Source organism: Phasianus colchicus, chromosome 13, assembly GCF_987193195.1.
Source record: "Phasianus colchicus chromosome 13, bPhaCol1.hap1.1, whole genome shotgun sequence".
Classification (NCBI taxonomy): Eukaryota; Metazoa; Chordata; class Aves; order Galliformes; family Phasianidae; genus Phasianus; species Phasianus colchicus.
The window spans coordinates 6,072,799-6,090,190 of NC_143448.1; the positions used below are offsets into that span (position 1 = coordinate 6,072,799).

The following is a 17,392-nucleotide window of genomic DNA, read 5'->3' on the forward strand; positions in this document are numbered from 1 at the left end:
CAGTAAATACATATACACTCTGGTACCATGGTGAAACAGCCAAAGACATCACTGTTAAGTGCTATGGGAAGTACTTATAAATTACTCGAAATAAAAAACATTGTTGCCTGGACATCAGGGTTGAAATGCTGCAGTTTGTAATAAATTAACACAGAACTTCACTTCCCCTCCTCTAACAAAGCAGCCATTTGTCTGAATAACCCACATTCAGCTGTGAGTTATATTTTCACAACTGCAACTGCATTCATTTGCAAATCATTCTCCAGTTTTAATGCTCAAGTTTTAAATACCTTAAGAACTAATAAATAAAGCAAAGTAGAGCAAACAGTTGGCTTGTAGCCTAAAAACTGGCCTAATTTCTGGGGGGTTTTCTTTCTTCTTTTTCCTCTTTCACAGTAATTTTGTACATGTCTGACATTTCTTTAAGCTGTGTTTTGTTTTTAGTCTGAATGTTTTTTCACAATATTTAAATTTAGTGAGAACATTTCAGATTACCGGCAAAAAGAAAGACTACAACTATTTGGTTTTGAATATTAAAATGCTTGTAAAGATTTAATTCCTTGACTACTTTAGAATAATCTTTGAGTTACCTTGAGGTTTTTCTGCTGTAAATCACTTTTATCTTTTTTAAACGGGTTTTATTTTTGTTGAGTCTGCACTTTATGTAGAAGTTTTACTCTTGAGAATGGAAGGCTCTCATTTTGCTAGATTAATAGTAAATATAAATCGAAAAGGTATTTTTGTAAGAGATTCTGCTTTCATTACCTGTTGGGTAAAAATGAAATACCATGCTTTATGTATATTTAAATAAGCTCTTCAGAGTAGTACAATACAAGCATTTATTTACAAAGTTTGAGTTTTTAGGTTATTTTCCTGGCATAATTGAAGTCTGGTTTCCATAAACAGAATCCTAGGCTTTGTTCCATGTACTTATTTCATTTTGAATAAATTCCTGTGGGCATGCCTGAAAGGGCTGGTAGTCATTTCAGGAAGTGAAATTGAGGGAACAGAGTTCTTCACAGAGACAGCTTTCGTTTAGAGTTGATCAAGGTTTCCTAAAAGAGGGTTTGAAACATTTCTGAACTCTTGTCCCCTTTTGTAAGGGTGACCTGACTGCATTGCTAAGTATTTCTTAGTGTAAACCTATTTATATAAATAGAAATATATGATTTTAATGCAAAACTTTAATTTACAGAAGTCTCTTGCATTCATACTATGAAACATTGCATTCACAGTCATAAAGTTAAGGGTATCAAAATCAGTTACTTGAAAAATTTGTTTTAAATGTATATGCAGCTTTTGGAGAAAAAGCATTCTGGTTCTAGTTCCTATTTTTCTTTTTTCTTTTCTTTTTTCTTTCCTTTTTCTTCTCTCTTTTTTTTTTCTTTATTCTTTTTCCTTTTGTTTATCTATTTCTTTTTTTTTTTTTCCTTTTTCTTCCCTTCCCCTCTTCCCTCCCTTGTCTTGCTCTTCCCTGCCCAGCCTTTTCCTTCTCTTTTCCCTCTCTCAATCATCCCATGCCCGCATACAAAATGCCTACAGTGCAACAGTGAACATGCCAAACATGTACTGGCTTAAAACTATGAAATCATGTAATCTCAGCAGATTTAATGAAATCAGCTTCAGTGTCTTTTACCACAGAACCATCTACGCTGGTCTGTGAGCATGGTACCATTGAAGGAGGCAGCTCTGCACACATCTTCCCTTGTATTCCCCATTTCATTCAGAGATGGATGTGTGTCTTCTGGCCAATCCAATGTAAAGCTATTCTATATTTCTCCATCTACAGTAAAAAAAAAGATCAATATTCTAGCAGGTGGAGAAGGAAAGACAGAAAATATCTAGCTAACCAGATGGAAGGGGGTGAGGCTGCCACTTCTGAGATGTGATTTACTCAGGTTGATTTAGCTATGAAATGACACTGCTCCTGCTAAGCTATGTGATGGAACTGAAGACGGGTTGTAAAATTCACTTTTGACTCTGGGCTACAGCTAGGACGGTGTAAGGCCTTAGGTACTTCCACAGTATGTTGAGAAACTGGCTGCAGTTAATAGTTTCAGGTTTGGTTTGGTTTTATTCGGGGAACTGGGTTCTATTCAACCATCCATCCTATGGCCTTGCCTCTGATAAGAGCCAGTCATCTTCAAGGGTCTCCTAAGCAGGCATGAATCTCTTTCTAAAGGAGATAAAGAGTACAAAGTCGTCCTACTACCTGTATATAGTGCAGACCTCTGTAAAGTGGTAGAGGCTGCAGTGTGTACCAGGGATAATTTGAACCTGATCTGCAGTAGTCCTGTCTAATGCAGTTATTATTTGAATACTACAGAGTCAAGCCTTGCTCACCTAAGAAAACCAAGTAATACTTTGAATTTAAACAAACAATTGAAGTGAGATTTGTTTATTAAATCTGCAAAGAGCTTTTCTGGTTGTTGCTATCAATAAAACCTTTCCTGTACACCTTCCAGAAATTCTTAGTAATAAATAATGGCGAGTTATCAAATTGCAAGGACATTTTTGTTACACATATGTTTATAACAATAAAAAAAAGAGGGATTTGAGTGAAGAGAAAAAAAAGATTGGGGTTAAGATTAAGGGGTTATGATGTGACAGGCTTTAGCTAAGACAAAATCACTTCTCTAGTTAGCAGAGTAATTTCAGCAATACATCTTCTGTAATTTTTTTAATCACCTAGTGATTACTTGTGTGGTGCTATTTGATTCATTGGCCATCAGTACCTGATTAAGATTCTATGCTTAGGCCATCATTACTTTTCAACAGGCCACCCATATGGTGTTAGTGTTGAGCCAGTGCAAATCCCTCAGCTTAGCACTGTATATTCGGTTAAAGAAGACTATGTGAAATGCTGACATTAGCATATGTTCTCGTCTTATTGCGTTGACCTTTACCCATGACATTACACTAACACTGGATCCTTGGAGCTGTTCCAGTAAGAAATTGGGTTGAAATTATAAAATTAGCCATCTGTCTATTAAAACTTTACTGAACTACCAAGTTGGAACAAATGAGTGCAATAATGCAATGAAATGTAACTGTCAGGTTTGAGGTGGACTTTGGTCTTGATTTTCTGTATGTTTTAATTTCTTTCAATTACGAATGGATATATTTTTTTTTACCCCCGTCTTGCACTGTGATTTCTTATGAGAATACAGGCACAACTGATGAGAATCTACATCTTGAATTCCATTAGGTATTAATTTTTATTCTTATATTTAATACTCATCTGATATTCACAACATCTCTGTCATTGTTAATGATTAAAGGTGGGATTTTTTGTAGCTGTTGTGGTGATGTTGGATTTTTTTTATGAAACATAAACTTGACGTTTCTGGCACCCCTCTTAAGGATGGGTATTTTTTTCCTTTCAGTCTGGTTTTCTTTTCAGTACAGTTTCTGTGATTTTGATTCCAGAAGTACTGCAGGAGATGTATAATAACTTAAAACACAGTTCCAATAGTGATAATTAGTCGTTCAAGGGCTGCAATTTGAATGAGCTTGAACATTTTCCCTCTGTTATTGCGAGGTCTCTATTAAGAATAGGAACTACAGTAGCTTGGTTATAAAGAGCCTAATGGAGCATTTTTGAAAAATAATTCATTTACTAATTAACAAAATACTGTTTGTTTATTTACAGTACATAAAATGTTTCCATCAGGAAACAGCCCACTAGGACACGGCAGCTAGCTTGCCGTGCTGACAGCAGAACATCTGCAGTTTAATTTAATACATTTACTAAATGAAGTGGGTAAATAAAGGGATGTTAAACAGCTACTTCCCAGCCTCTGATATTTTTACTTCTCTCTGGAGGTCAGAAGCACTGATGAATGATTCCCCTTCTTCCTGTTTGCCTTGTTTATGGGAGGTTCCCATGTACCAGTGTTGTTTCAGAGGGTGCCATGTTGCAATTGTGATTGATTAAATTACATTTTGCTGTTGTACCTCACTTTATCTGCTCATCTATCTCTTTGAATGCTCCGTATGTTACTGTCAGGGATTATTTCACTCAGAGTATTTCTTTGTGCATTTCAGAAGCGTGTTTTAAGTGTAGTATGTGGTTGCTAGTAACAGAGAATTAGATAGCTGAAGAATGGGAATTATTCCTCACTTTTGCTTCATTTTCTGGACTAAAGAAATCTAATTTTCAGAGCTTAGCATTTCAAACCCAACCAAAAATTTTACTACTTTTCCTTCCATAGAACCTCTTAATATTTTGTTGTGTGGGTGTTTGGATTTTTTTTCCGTGAAAATCATAACATATAACTTGAAAAATATAAACTCTGTTAACATGATTTTTTTTTTTTTAAGGAAAATATTTTCATTTTCTATTAGGGTGGCCTTAAGGGATAGATGGACTTTCTTAGGAGGCAGTTGTGCTGTTTTGTGTTGCTCTTGTTTCTTCGACCTGTTCCAGGCTTTGTGTAGGAAAGTGCTAAAGCTAGTAATGTAGTAGTGGCTATGAGAAATATACTTGTTTACATCAACTTGGAGCAGATGTCTTATTAACAGTTATGCCATGCATGGCATGTGAACTTTGTGTTTAGGATAGCAGTCCTTGCCTTGAATAATGCTTCCTCTGCCCCACAGCTGAATTATGGTATTCCAATATTGCTCCAAGTTTGTAAATTGATGATATAACTTGGAAAGCTTTAGCAGCGTACCTTAAAAGGAAGCTGAAAATACTCTTCTGTATCTAATAATGTTAAGCCAATAGCATAAGAATTTAAATAATTTTTAATGATTTTTTATAAAAATAAGAATCAATAGGAATACGCAAATTCTGATCGTCTCTCAGCAGAAGAGTTAACATGCTAACAGCCTCCCTCTTTCCATTCCCATTAAGAAAGGAATTTAAAAGACTTATGATTCATTTTTGTTCCATTTTTGATAGCTGGTGAGTAGGATGTACCTTTAAGATCAATCTATAATAACCTATTTGGAGGTCAGAAATACTATTTTAAAGAGTATAAATGATGTTTAGAAAAAAAAAAGAAAAGAAAAAAAAAAAAAGCACCTTGATGTTACCAACCACTCAGAAATCTGGTTACCTTCACGTACCACATAGAGGTATACAATTTTCGCTGCTGAGGTTGAACTGAGGAAAACAGAGATGCCCCAACATTTACACAGCTGCTCCTCTGAGATTTGACTACGAAAGCCTCACCTTTACGTTTAATATATGAAGGTCTCCAACACGGTTGCTTTCTGGGAGGTCTAATGAATCAGGTCTCGCTGTGGCTCCCACCTCACACAAGCAGTTTGTAGGGGCTGTTCCACCAAATTTGTCACTGGGTCAGTGTTCTGTGCTGGCTTGGTCCTTATGAAGCTCCCCAGAAAACAAACTGTACTGTGAATCAAGTAGAATGTTCTTAATAAGTATGTGTATGCTGCTGCTGGAGCATCTGCTTGTCAGAGAAAAAATAAAAGTTATTTATTAGCAAAAACTGACGTTTACATATTCATACAAAAGAAATGATTTAATTCAAACTCTGTTGTATGCACACACATACCTATATCAAAGATTCTCCAAAACATGCATATGCATTCTTTTTTTATTTTAAGGGAGTGCATAAAAGTTTTCTAACCGTGCTTTGAACTTATTCATAAGATTTTATGTGTCTACCTGGAGCAGATTTGAAATTGCTTTTTATAAAATATGTTGCATTTATAAAATGCTTTTTTGGATGCCTTTTTATTTTTCAGTGTTTTTATCAGCCCCAACACTGGATTTCATAGAGCTCTGGGAATTTAAAAAGGAGCCAAGTCAGAGTAAACTTAAGTCACAGATATTTTACATACAATAGTTTGTCTGCTGACGCCAAGCCTCGCTTTCCTTCTCCGCTAATAAAAGCCAGTAAGAATTGTCTGATCTTTTGCATCAAAGACAGTGTTTATGAAGTGGCCTGTATCTTGATCTTAAAATATACTTGTAATTCCTGCATTAAAAGCTTGAGAAGAATTATGAATCAACATTTCATAGTAAATTGTGCACAGATTTGAGAACTAAAATAGTGTTTCATTCGTGAATAGTGAACCATCAGAATAGGAGCACTCACAAAACAGGCTTCCCTCTAATGGAATGTGTTTACCTGAATTATTTCTCTGTGTGTGTCCACTGTTCACAAAAGAAAAAATAATATTAAACTTTGTTTTCCACATTCTCAAACTTTGGGCTATTAGGTTAATACTTAAGTGGGGTCCAGGTCATCGTATTAACAGCTTTCAGCTCTAAGTTCTCTGGCTCTCAACAAATTGCAGAGCAGACTGCACTGCTGTTATTGCAACAGCATCTTTAGGCTTGGGCATCAGCTAAAACACATATACATATAGGAACTCTTGTTCAGTAGAGACTAGTAAATCTGATTGTCAGTTTATAGTGAAGTTCTCAAGAGTGGGCTATGGTCTAGGTCAGCTGTCAAAGAGGTCAGACTCTACTCGTAACCACCAAGCCCTCCTGCCTTCATTAGTATATGGTCTAGGTGTGTCATGGAAGGACACTGTGGAAAAAGAAATATTGGGGAGCACACAGCCAGCCTATTCCCTGCTCCTGCTGCGGAGTCCCAAGGAGGATGCAGCCGAGAGCAGTTGGCATCAGCAGCTCTGCTTCCATCCATGTGTTTCTGAGTGCACGCTGTTGGGGCAGCTCAGAATCATGAAGAGAGAGCAGAGGCACAGCCTGTCCTGTAAAGGAAAGTACCCATTCTCAGGTGCTTTCTGTTAAATATTGCACACGCAGATGACTTACCTAAGGGTCTGTAATAGATCATCTGCTTTTGAGATCCTTCTGTGAGTAGTAGGTTGGAAGGTGATTCTGTAAATGACAGAAAATTCCTATAGTTTATTTCACATATTATTTTTATTCTTTTATGGTGAATGTTTAAAATATACAGTTTGAGGTGTTTAGTGAGGATCCTCTATATGATGGAACATCTGGTTGACTTTTCTTGTTTTTTAGTTTCTCCTTGCAAATACAAAATGAACACATTCAAGTGGAAAAAATGTAAAGAAACACAAAAATGTTGAGTATATTCCTTTGCTATATTCCAAAATTGTGATGAGATTCCTAGATGTGATGTAATACATGAGAGCAAGAGGTAACAGTGCCCTTTTGTTCACTAGCTAGTGCTGTAATACAGATAGGAGCAATATTTCTCAGGATCTGGAGGAAATGGCAAGGAGACACTGTGGCTTTAGGCATCCTGGTGGCCTCATCTAAATGCAGGCTTTCAGTTTTCATCTGCAACTTTTGCAGATTCTCTAGGGGTCCTTGGACTTTGTGAGTTTGCCCCCCCTCCTTCTTCATGTATCTCGCACTTTATTTACAAGATGCAGAAGCCCATATTTTTAACAAGCAATTAAAATGCCCCAAAGAAAACATCGAAATTTGTGCCAAAGAAAGTTTTTTGGGGTTTCCTTTTGTTTGGTTTTCTTGAGAAGAAGCTTTTCTTAACCTAGGTTGTCCAAAAAAAATGATTTGTCCTGAACTTTGTTTCTTGAATTGCATTTATTTTTTCTCTTTAAAGCACATCTGCAGATAAAAGAATCCCAAATTTGTTTGTTTGAAATTGAAACTGGAATAGAAGGTGAAAGAAAACTAAAGTTTTGGGAAGCTTGATATTTGTTTATTTTGGTGTCTACTCTGTATACAAAGGTGTTTTGAATAGGCTTCATCGTAATTACATTCTGAAATGATAAAGTCATTTACTGTGACAAACGCGGTAAGTGCTGAACAAGTTTGGCAGTACTTTCTTGAAAAATCTTCCAGAAACTGTCATCTTTTTGCCAAAGTTCTGCAAGATCTTAGCCAGCAGGGTACCAAGCAGCACAGGGCAAAACACAAGAGAAGAAACTAATTTGCACTGGGGAAAAAAGAATCTGTCTCCTGCTTTCCTGTTTGCAAAACAGGATATTTGTTTAGACATAGGGAATAATGGGAGCAGGGGGATAAATCTAGAAAATGGATTGCTGCAGTGTGTAAGCAGCTATTTCTGTTTCACTATATGAACCTTGTGAGGACAGGATGAAGTATCTCTACTAATTTCACATCCTTCCTTCATTTCAGTCACTGTAAATGCAGCGTTTTTCACTACATTTTTTTAAATTTTTAATGAAAAACATTTCCAGGTAGAGAGAGTAACTTTGATCACTTACGAGTATATGTTTATTATAAGAATTCACAAAGTACTTTGCATGCATCTGGTGTTCCTGTTTCATAGCTCATGTTATACTTTACTTATGTCTTAGTCATTTGCATCAATTAAATTGAATTGGAATATTTTTCTCCTCCTACTTTAGCCCCTCATCTTCAGCTGTCAACATGCACATGCCAGTCAGCAGCGTAGCTGTCAAAGCTGACATCAACATCTATAGTTGTATTTTTCTGGTGTCTGTATCTGTCTTATTCTGAGTATTTCTTAATGTTTGTCTTGCTGCTAATAAAAGGATTTGCAAAGAATTAAGCTTCATCTATCTCCATCCTAAAGAGCCTTTGGAAAATGGGATTTCACTGTGGAAATCCAGTTCAGCAGTTACTCTGCTCCCATCTTTAAGGTCAAATTCTGGAGGGTTATAAGTTTTCAGTAGTGTTTCCTTTGCCATCAAGAAACACTAGCCTCCCTGAGGTCCATCAGAATATCTTTCAGTAAGACCAATTATCACATACTTCCATATTCGCAGTACCTCAGCTATCATGCAAAAAAAGTGGTATTTCTTCTGAAAAGTAACATTGGAGAGTATACCTATAGACAAAGCCATTTACAGAAATGTTCTTATTAGTGTGTAGTGCTAAAACTGTTGTGGGAATGTCATCGTTCAAAATATATTCAAATGTTACACTTTCACTGAAATGGAAAACTTTATCATTTGCTTGGGTGGATGCAGTATTTGTGTGCTTACAGAGCACCGAATTAAAAAAGTGAAATATTTCAAACTTTGCTGTAAATTTTGGGAGAAAACATTAAAAGAATCTCAATGATAAAGCTTTTGAAAATACGAATGCCTCATTTTCAGGGCAAATGGGAATGAAGAATGAGTCATATGCTGCTAATGAAAAGCTTACAGTGTAAATAAGCAGATGGTAAAAGTACTTAAGTTACAACTTAAGTTACACTCTTCTATTTGTCTTTTTTTGTAGAACTGATCTGAACAGCATTTCAATCCGAATGACTCTCAAGTTGTACACAATTCTTTTCATGGTGAGTAGCACATGAATACCTTCTTCTCTTACCAAGTAGCTGATATTAGCTCTTTGGGGTGTGCATTATGGATGCGTTGAATGGGTCAGGTTCTGCTGCACGTGCTGCCTGCTTCCATGCCTTCTTCCACAGCTTCAGATCTATTCTGAATGTTCACAGATTTTCCTGTTGTGCCTCAGAAACACTATCAGAATATGGAGGGGACAGAGTACAGCAACAAGAGCGTGAGGGAGCTTGGTCTGAGCAAAACTCAAATGAAACCTTTTTGTAGTTACCAGTATAAATAGAGGCTTAGTGCATTACACTACATAGAGAAGCGAAGCTTTTTGCCTCACTCTCTGTAACAACCAGCCAGACAGCCTGTTGTAAACGAGTCAGTGGCATCTTTGGCTCCCAGCAGGAAAACTGTGGAGTGCTCTTGGTAATAGCTTCCAACCTGCAGCTCCAACAGATATTTTTAGGTCTGTCTTGAAGAAATATCAGCTTCCACACGCTTCAGTGTCTTTGTCTGGAGTCACTACAGCTCCAGACATGTCATTGAAGTGGGGTATAATTGTGGTCTCATGCCTTTTCTATCCACCCACCAATCTCAACTGCTTTAAGGGAGCCTCCTGCTGTGCTACAGGGAGTATTTAGAGCCTTTCTGAGCAAAAGTCAACTTGAACTGTGTGCTGTGCCTGAATTTAAAGAATACTTTGGAGGGAGGGAGAGTGAAAATATGTGAAAATATGAAATCCCTTGTTGAGAACAATCCAATTTGTAATGGTAGAACACTTCAAGCATTTTTGTTGAAGGTACGTGATTTATACAACTTATAGTTATGGGACGCTGAGTTTTCAGTCAGTAATTTCTGACATTATAGGAGAAATGGTGAGATGTTATAAGACTGATTAATAGCATGATAGAGATCTGCTCCGTGTCAGCATAAAAGTCAGTCTGACTAGGTGAGAAATGGGAAAATAATCCGGTAACCAGCATGTAAATGCTCGAAGACATTTTCCAAAAAGGGAGAAGGGGGAGGAGCAAAGTTCCTTTCACTGCTCCATGTAGATTAGGTTTTTTTCCATGCTAGAACACTAGAACATTTATTCACAGAAATGATCCTTTTGAACTCACTAAAGCTAGTAATTGGAGTTTTACTTACTGGTTGCTTGAAGGTTCACTAGGCAGCTGCCATTTATTCCATGCAGTTTAAGTTTTTCCCTTCAAAGACTTCTGGATGCTTTATAGATTGTAGAATAAAGTGGGAAATACAGATGAAGAAAAGAAGGGTTAATAAGACTTTTGGGAAGTCTAGAAAAGAGACTAAGATAGGGAGGTTTTTTCTTTGTACTACTTTTGTGCAGCCTAAAGAGTAAAATCACTAAGACTAGATTTTTTTCAACCAATGCTGTGTGCTCATATTTAAATTATAGATTTTAATCTTCCATAGCTGTTGAAAGATGTGGCTCTGGCTGGCTTCTTGCTTCTAATCAATGAAAAAAGGACAAATACCACCAAATCTGTCTTTCATCACACAAGTGAGAAATGCTATGGTCACTCTAATCCCTCTTACCAAGAGCAGCTGGGGTAAAATCCATGCTTTGGCAAACTGGAGATTTTTTAACTGCTGTAAAAGAGCTGGTTGAATTGTTGGCTTTTTACAATACAAGTTTTTATGACTTATTCTAATATAAAACAGAAGAAAAAGGTGAAACAATGCATAACAGTATATCAACAGCAGATAACATTAACCTGATTCTATTGTACAACCTCTATGAATATTTCAGCCTAGTAGAAAGTCTTTTCCATCCAGTTAAATTAATACCTAAACAGAGCAGAATTAAAAGTCAAAAAAAATACTAAATAGAGGTTATAGCGTTTAATATAGAGAATAGAGGAATAATCATCTGGATAATGTTTTCTAATGAATTTAAGATATAGAAGCTAGTCTTATAATTTCTATCAACTTTTCAATCAAGGAAAGCAAATTGCTTCTTGGAAGAGTATATAAAGAGAGGGAGGGAGCACAAGCAGGAAGATAAGTCGGAACCTTAAAAGAGTGAAAAGACAATATGCATTTTTCTAATATGGAAAATTTAATTAAACTTATCTTTTCAGATCTTTTTACAGCTACATCCATGTAGTTCTAAAATAGAAGTAGCAGTTACAGCTGCAATGATGTTTTGCATAGCTTGAAATTGTTATAACTGAAAATGAACAGTTTTTCTCAGGAAGCATTCTGCAGAAAGAAAAACATTCAAAAACAATAGAAAGAAAATATTTACTCCAGTTAAAGATCTTTGGTTTTCTTCGAATGAACAGTTGAGTTATTTACCTTAATTGGCACAAGTACACATAGAGAATGAAATTTATGTCTATCAAACTTTTCTCAGAAATAATAATGATGAGCAAAAATGAAAAAACAAATCAAGACATTTTGTGGTAAATTCAGTAACAGAAATACCTGAAAAAGAAGCTGTTCATCTTATTTGGAGATTAGGTGATGTCTACTTCCTACTGAGCTGAATTGCCTCCATGCAGAAGCACACTGTGCTCAATAGTAATCTTTCCATACATTTCAATGGGCTTTAATTAGAGCATAATTTTCAGATTGTCTGTCTGCATCTCCTTGCTGGCAACTGGCTCTTTGTAGAACCTGATAGGTTTTGGTTTAGGAAGGTTTTCCAAATTTAAACTGGAATGAGAATATTTGGTTAAAGCTCTTACGGTGTTAATGAACATTCAGCCTCAAAATGCAGATTCAGATCTAATCCTGAAATTCTTCATTCATCAATGGTTTGTTTTCTGGATCCAGAGATTTTGGTCACCCAAATTTGATCTACACAGACTTTAGCTAGTTTGAACTGCAACCTGAATATCTGTGTTAAACAACCATCGTGGTGGTGATTCATTTAAGGCTAATGACAGCATCAGCATCACAACCAGAATTTGTCTCTTTCTCCATGTTTCAACCCTTTTTATATTTTCACTTTGTATTGTCATAAAGGCAGGGATTACTTCTTTGGCAAATATGATATTAGAGGTGGTTTTCACTATAATAACACAAGAAATATTAGTGCAAATTTTAAAATAGAAAAATTATGCTGTGATATGAATTTAGGTAAATTGAAAAGAAACAGCAATTCAAAAATTAGGCATTGAAATTGCTTCTTAAATACATAAGCAGTTAAAGGCAACATAGGGTAGATGCACACTGTATTCTCCCTTAGATGAATTTAAATCTAGTGCAAAAACGGACAGATTCATTCATGCCTATGAAATTACATCTAAATAGGTTTGCATAAGCACTGGGTTTAATGATCATTGCATGGTATAATTAAAAGATGATGTTACCTGAATATCAAATTTTCTGTGTGCATGTTTATTTGGAGTTTTAATTGAAAATAAACAAAATCAGAAGTGCAAAAAAAAAAAAATAATAGAAAAGATGTGTGAAATGTAATGATAATGGTTGACTTCTAAACAGCCAAGGAAATTATAGTCATCTTATGTGTGGGACAGGAACAAACACCTCTTAATTGCACTTCATTATAACGTACCTTTCTCTTCTCAGTTGTATATATTAATTATAAAAATCATGTTTCAGAGACGAAAAGCTGTACAATAGGGGTTTTTTTTCCCTCCCTCCCTTATGCTGTCTGCAGCAGGATGGAAGAACAATATCAACTGTCATCCACAGAAAGAGCTTAAGAGCTTTCAAAGACAAATCATAAAAAGAATGAAAGGCTATTATAAAAAAAGGAGGAAAATGCTTTGATTTCACCGATTTGCTACTTATTAATGTTTAAGGTTCTCTCTTCTTTTTAAAAGTATCTTCTCATATTGTTTTGTATGTGTTATGTGCAGGTACATCACTTTTTGATGACTATATCACATGACATGTGCATTACGTAGCTAATTATTAACGGATGGAGGTTCAGGGGATAAGATGTGGGAAAAGATACTATAGCAGCCCTCCAGGACTCACATCAGTTCTTCAGATAAATTGTGGAAAACATGAACGTGAATCTCATAACACAAAGCAACACTATCTTTTCAGGTCTTTTCTTTCTTTCTTTCTTTCTTTCATGCATTTCTTTAGAGGGATACTTCAAGATCCTTGAAAAGTAAGTTTCTTCTATAGTTGTCCTACCTGTTTTGTGTTTATCTTTGACCAAAATGTAGCTGTGGAGCTCTTTCATGGTTTGGATTTTCCATAGTCCTGTATGGTCAGCACTGATATTTACTCTAAGCATACTCTGTATATAGCATATGAATATATGTATATAGCATAGACTGAATTTTTGAACCTAGGAGTTACCTTAGCCATTAAGACATTATGGGTACTGAATGTAGCCCTGCAGTTTAACCATCTGTATGAAACTTGGCGTACTGTACAGCCAGTTATACTAGTTTTCAGGAGCTATCTTCTTTTTTTTTTCCACTATTTCTCACATCTTTTTCCATCTCACTTTAAACCTGGAATATAATTTCCTGATGCAGGACTTTGTGGTCTAGCCGTCTCATGTGCTTCCTAAGACCAAATGCTTCTTTTAGCCTGAGCTTAATCATCTCATCTGCAGCATCTCATGCAGCCTCTGTGGGTCTTACAGATTCAGTGTTTGTCAGAATCATTAGCAAACCAGTTTTTCTTGCTTGGATGTCCTGTTGATAGTAGGTGAAGGCTCACTATCATATTATTCATATGACATACATACTCGTTGGAGGAAAAAAAAGAATCGGTGAACTATTTTACTAGTAACCATGTTTGGCAGTGATTCCAGAAAGGGAATGTGCACGCAGAGACACAGGTGTTTTGATGATGCTTGTATACTTTTCTGGGTGTTTCCCAGAATTCTGCAGCAGTAGTCCGCTATATGGTCTGCTAGACCATACATTTGCTCTGGTGGGAGGAAAATTCTCCGTATGCAGCAACATCAGGCTCATTGAAGTGATTATAAAATATGTATGAAGAAGATGGGCACAGATGTCTACCTTGGGAATACAAATTATTACTTCATGCTTCCCCCTAAAACTATTATTAATGAAAATAATGATAACTGTGAGAAGTATGACCCTGTCTCCCCTCTCAGGGATAACTGCAACATAGATGTCATTATTTCAATGGATTGGTCAATTTATTAAAAGCAAGTAAACAGAAAAGAAAGAAGGACTCCTTTACAGAACCTGCTGTGAATTGCAAACAGATCACCAGCAGATCACCCTGCCATTTCTGGACCACAAACATGTTAATTTTGACCTCCTTTGCTCTATCATGTGCATCTCCGTGTGAATTTTCTTCATTATTCCTATGATAAAATGATCTGAGTAATTCAGACCCAACTTAATCAACAGGGTTTCTCTGGACTCCTGTCAATTTTAATGCTATTTGTGAAGTAGTTTAACCATTAACGTGCATAAAGCTATGGAACTGCATGAAGAATACTCACATGATACAATTTTGTTCTGAGGAAATATTAACTTGAAGGGAAAATAAAACACGGAATAGTGATTAACCAGTCACTTCAAGCACTACTAAATAAGCTGGGATAGCCAACTTCTCTGAATTCACATAAAAATATAATCAAGTTAATATGAAATAAAAAGTTCATGCAAGCTTTCATTTTTACAAGATGTGCTCATTTGTCCTGAATTTAATCATGTTTTGTTTATGATTAATGAATAATTAACCTTGGAAACCAAACAAAACTCACTGAGAATTTGAGGAAATGGTTTATGTAGAAACGACAAGAAAACTTCCTTGTGAGTTACAAAGTATTAAAAATCTAATTCAATGCAAACTCAGCACTAGGGTGGAGAACTGGAGCTAACAGGACGTGCAGAGTTTCACTTATGGCACAAGTGTTACACAACCTCAGTCTGTTCAGCAAATCTTCAGGTAGAAATTGTGTAAATTCAGTGTATGACAAATTCTCCTCTTTCATTCTCGGTGATGCTTTATTTGTCAGTGTAGATTCATGCAGCTGAACGCAATATGTAACCATGTAAATTTTTCTTTTTCTAATTTCCATTTATTTATAAAGCAAAAGTAAATGTATTCATAAGGAAAAACAGCTAGAAATATGACCGAGTTGTTCTTGTTAAAGAAGCAAAACTGTACAAGTTCAGAGATTTCACTGGGATGTACAGCCATTTGACACTTAAAAAATATTTGGGTAACAGATCTGAGGAAAGATATTAGGTGAATCACAATAGTAATGAAAGTTGCCATGTATAATTCCAGAGAACAAAATGGTATGATTCTATGATACATGTATATCAATTGTCACAGGATTTTTATTTATTTTTTCTGATCATGAAATAATAATTTTTTTTTGAAAGGTCCATCTTGGGTTGGGTAAATTTGCAGGAAGCATCACTTTAAAAAATACTCTTTTTTTATATAACAGGAAGGCTTTTGTATTCCAGTGACCTGAGATCTACGTTACCATATGGTCTAATTTTTAGAGGTCATGCACAGTCTGAAGACTGGTGTGGATAGATAATAGTTAACTTAACCTAGACTTTCCTTATGCAATGTCTAACAATCTTCTTTACAAAAGAGTTTTTTTACAAGCTGTTAGATGAGTGACTGTTCTGGTGTTAGAAATGGATGAGAGAAGATGAGTTATGCCCTAGAATAGTGATATAACAGAACTCATGCCCAAGAATTAATGCAAAACTCACCTTGCATACAGAAGCACAAATTCATCTTTAATTCTTCACTGAAGAGTGGGAATGAAGTTTGCATAGTGTTCTAGCCTGTGCTGCATTCATTTATTCAGGCTAATTCTTCAGCAGGAATGGTATATGAGCTGCTGGATGAACAATTGGAAAACACAGGCAAATTCAGACTGTGTCAGCAGATTTGCAGTGTGTATGGTAGCTCAAAATCTGTCTCTTTGCGGAAAAGTTGTTCCTGTTTTCCTCTGGGAAGAAATTCTTTTGTTGTTTTCTTTCTTTATTTCTATAGAAGTTACTTATCTCAGGTAAAGTCTTACAAGCAAAGGATTATAGAATACAAGTTAATTCCGACGAAGTTAACCTTATTATGGCAGCACGAGAATTACAGAGTTTTCTTCCTGGTTTACTTTTCTGAGAAATTTTGTTGATTCTTTTGTGTGTAATTTGGCACTATCCTCTCCAATTTAAAGACTATCCAAGTTTAGCCAAGATTTCTGAATTTTCCTCCATTTTCTGGTTCTAATTTCATTGCTGTTCATTTAAAATGCATGTATTTAACTTTGCTTTTACATCTCTTTGTGGCACGTATGATTCCGGCTAATTCACCTTGGTATTGACATCATGGAGTTTAATGACGTATGCATGGTTTGAGTCACTTCTTAAGAAATAACATCGCTCTGAGAATTTAGAGTGATCTTTGGCCTTTGGTTTGCTTAATTTTGTGGGTTTACGTTTTTCTAATTTGCTGAGAACTGTTTGTACTTTGGATTATTAATCTGTAACTAAGTGTTGTCCTCTGTGTTCATCCTGCTGATGGTATTTGGAAGCAGACCAAAGCTATTATCTCTTCTTTAAAACTGTGGAAAGCATTTATATCAGTCTTTTCTCCATCAGAGTTTCTTCTTCATTTACAGTTTCATTGAAAACATATCAGAAGAGGATAAAATTAGCATGAGCCATATTGGTAGCTATGATAGCTCTGTATTTTTACAAATAGAAGTTTTGAATGTCTTTTGTAAACAAAACCTTAACCTTAAATGGCATTGTGTCTGTTTCTCTCAATTGTAATGCAGCCAGCAGAGATTATGTACTGTCCATTAACAATTATGAACTCATAGTACAATCCTTGACAAAAATTGTCAAGGAAATATCCTATGTCACAGGGATCTGGTAAAGAAATGATCTCCAAGGCGCTGTGCCCCTCCAGCCTTTTTCTGTCTTTGCTTCCTTCAGGATCACTACAAGAGTGCATCTCGGTGTGACCATATGGGCTGGAGTGCATTACCCTGCAGTGGAGCAGAGGGAAAAGCCCTTTTCAGCCTTATTCAGAGTCAGTGCCAGAGCCAAAGTTGTACATAGCTAGAATCAGAGTTTTGGCCCACTTGAATTTCTTAAAAGATTTAAAGCCTAGTTGTTGTTTGAAAGTTGGTGCCGTACAGATTTAAAAAGAAAAATCAAATGTCATTCCAGAAGGTATCTTGTCTTCTGTTCTGAAAGGGAGAGCAAATGAAAGTAAA

General features: G+C 35.9%; 2 long non-coding RNA genes across 2 annotated transcripts in view; one reads left to right on the plus strand and one right to left on the minus strand.

Annotated features, from left to right (window-relative positions):
• Window positions 1–17,392, plus strand: part of LOC116243891 (uncharacterized) — a 284,812-nt gene that overhangs the window by 148,209 nt on the left and 119,211 nt on the right. Inside the window, exon 5 of the long non-coding RNA XR_016470888.1 lies at window positions 9,149–9,209. This is a non-coding gene — a long non-coding RNA (uncharacterized LOC116243891). The remainder of the gene's footprint in view (window positions 1–9,148; window positions 9,210–17,392) is intronic.
• Window positions 1,467–10,446, minus strand: LOC149916128 (uncharacterized). The gene is made up of 5 exons (XR_016470889.1): window positions 10,354–10,446; window positions 9,242–9,393; window positions 6,761–6,826; window positions 5,180–5,362; window positions 1,467–1,783 (listed from the first exon to the last, which is right to left on the minus strand). It is a non-coding gene; the product is annotated as an uncharacterized LOC149916128 (long non-coding RNA).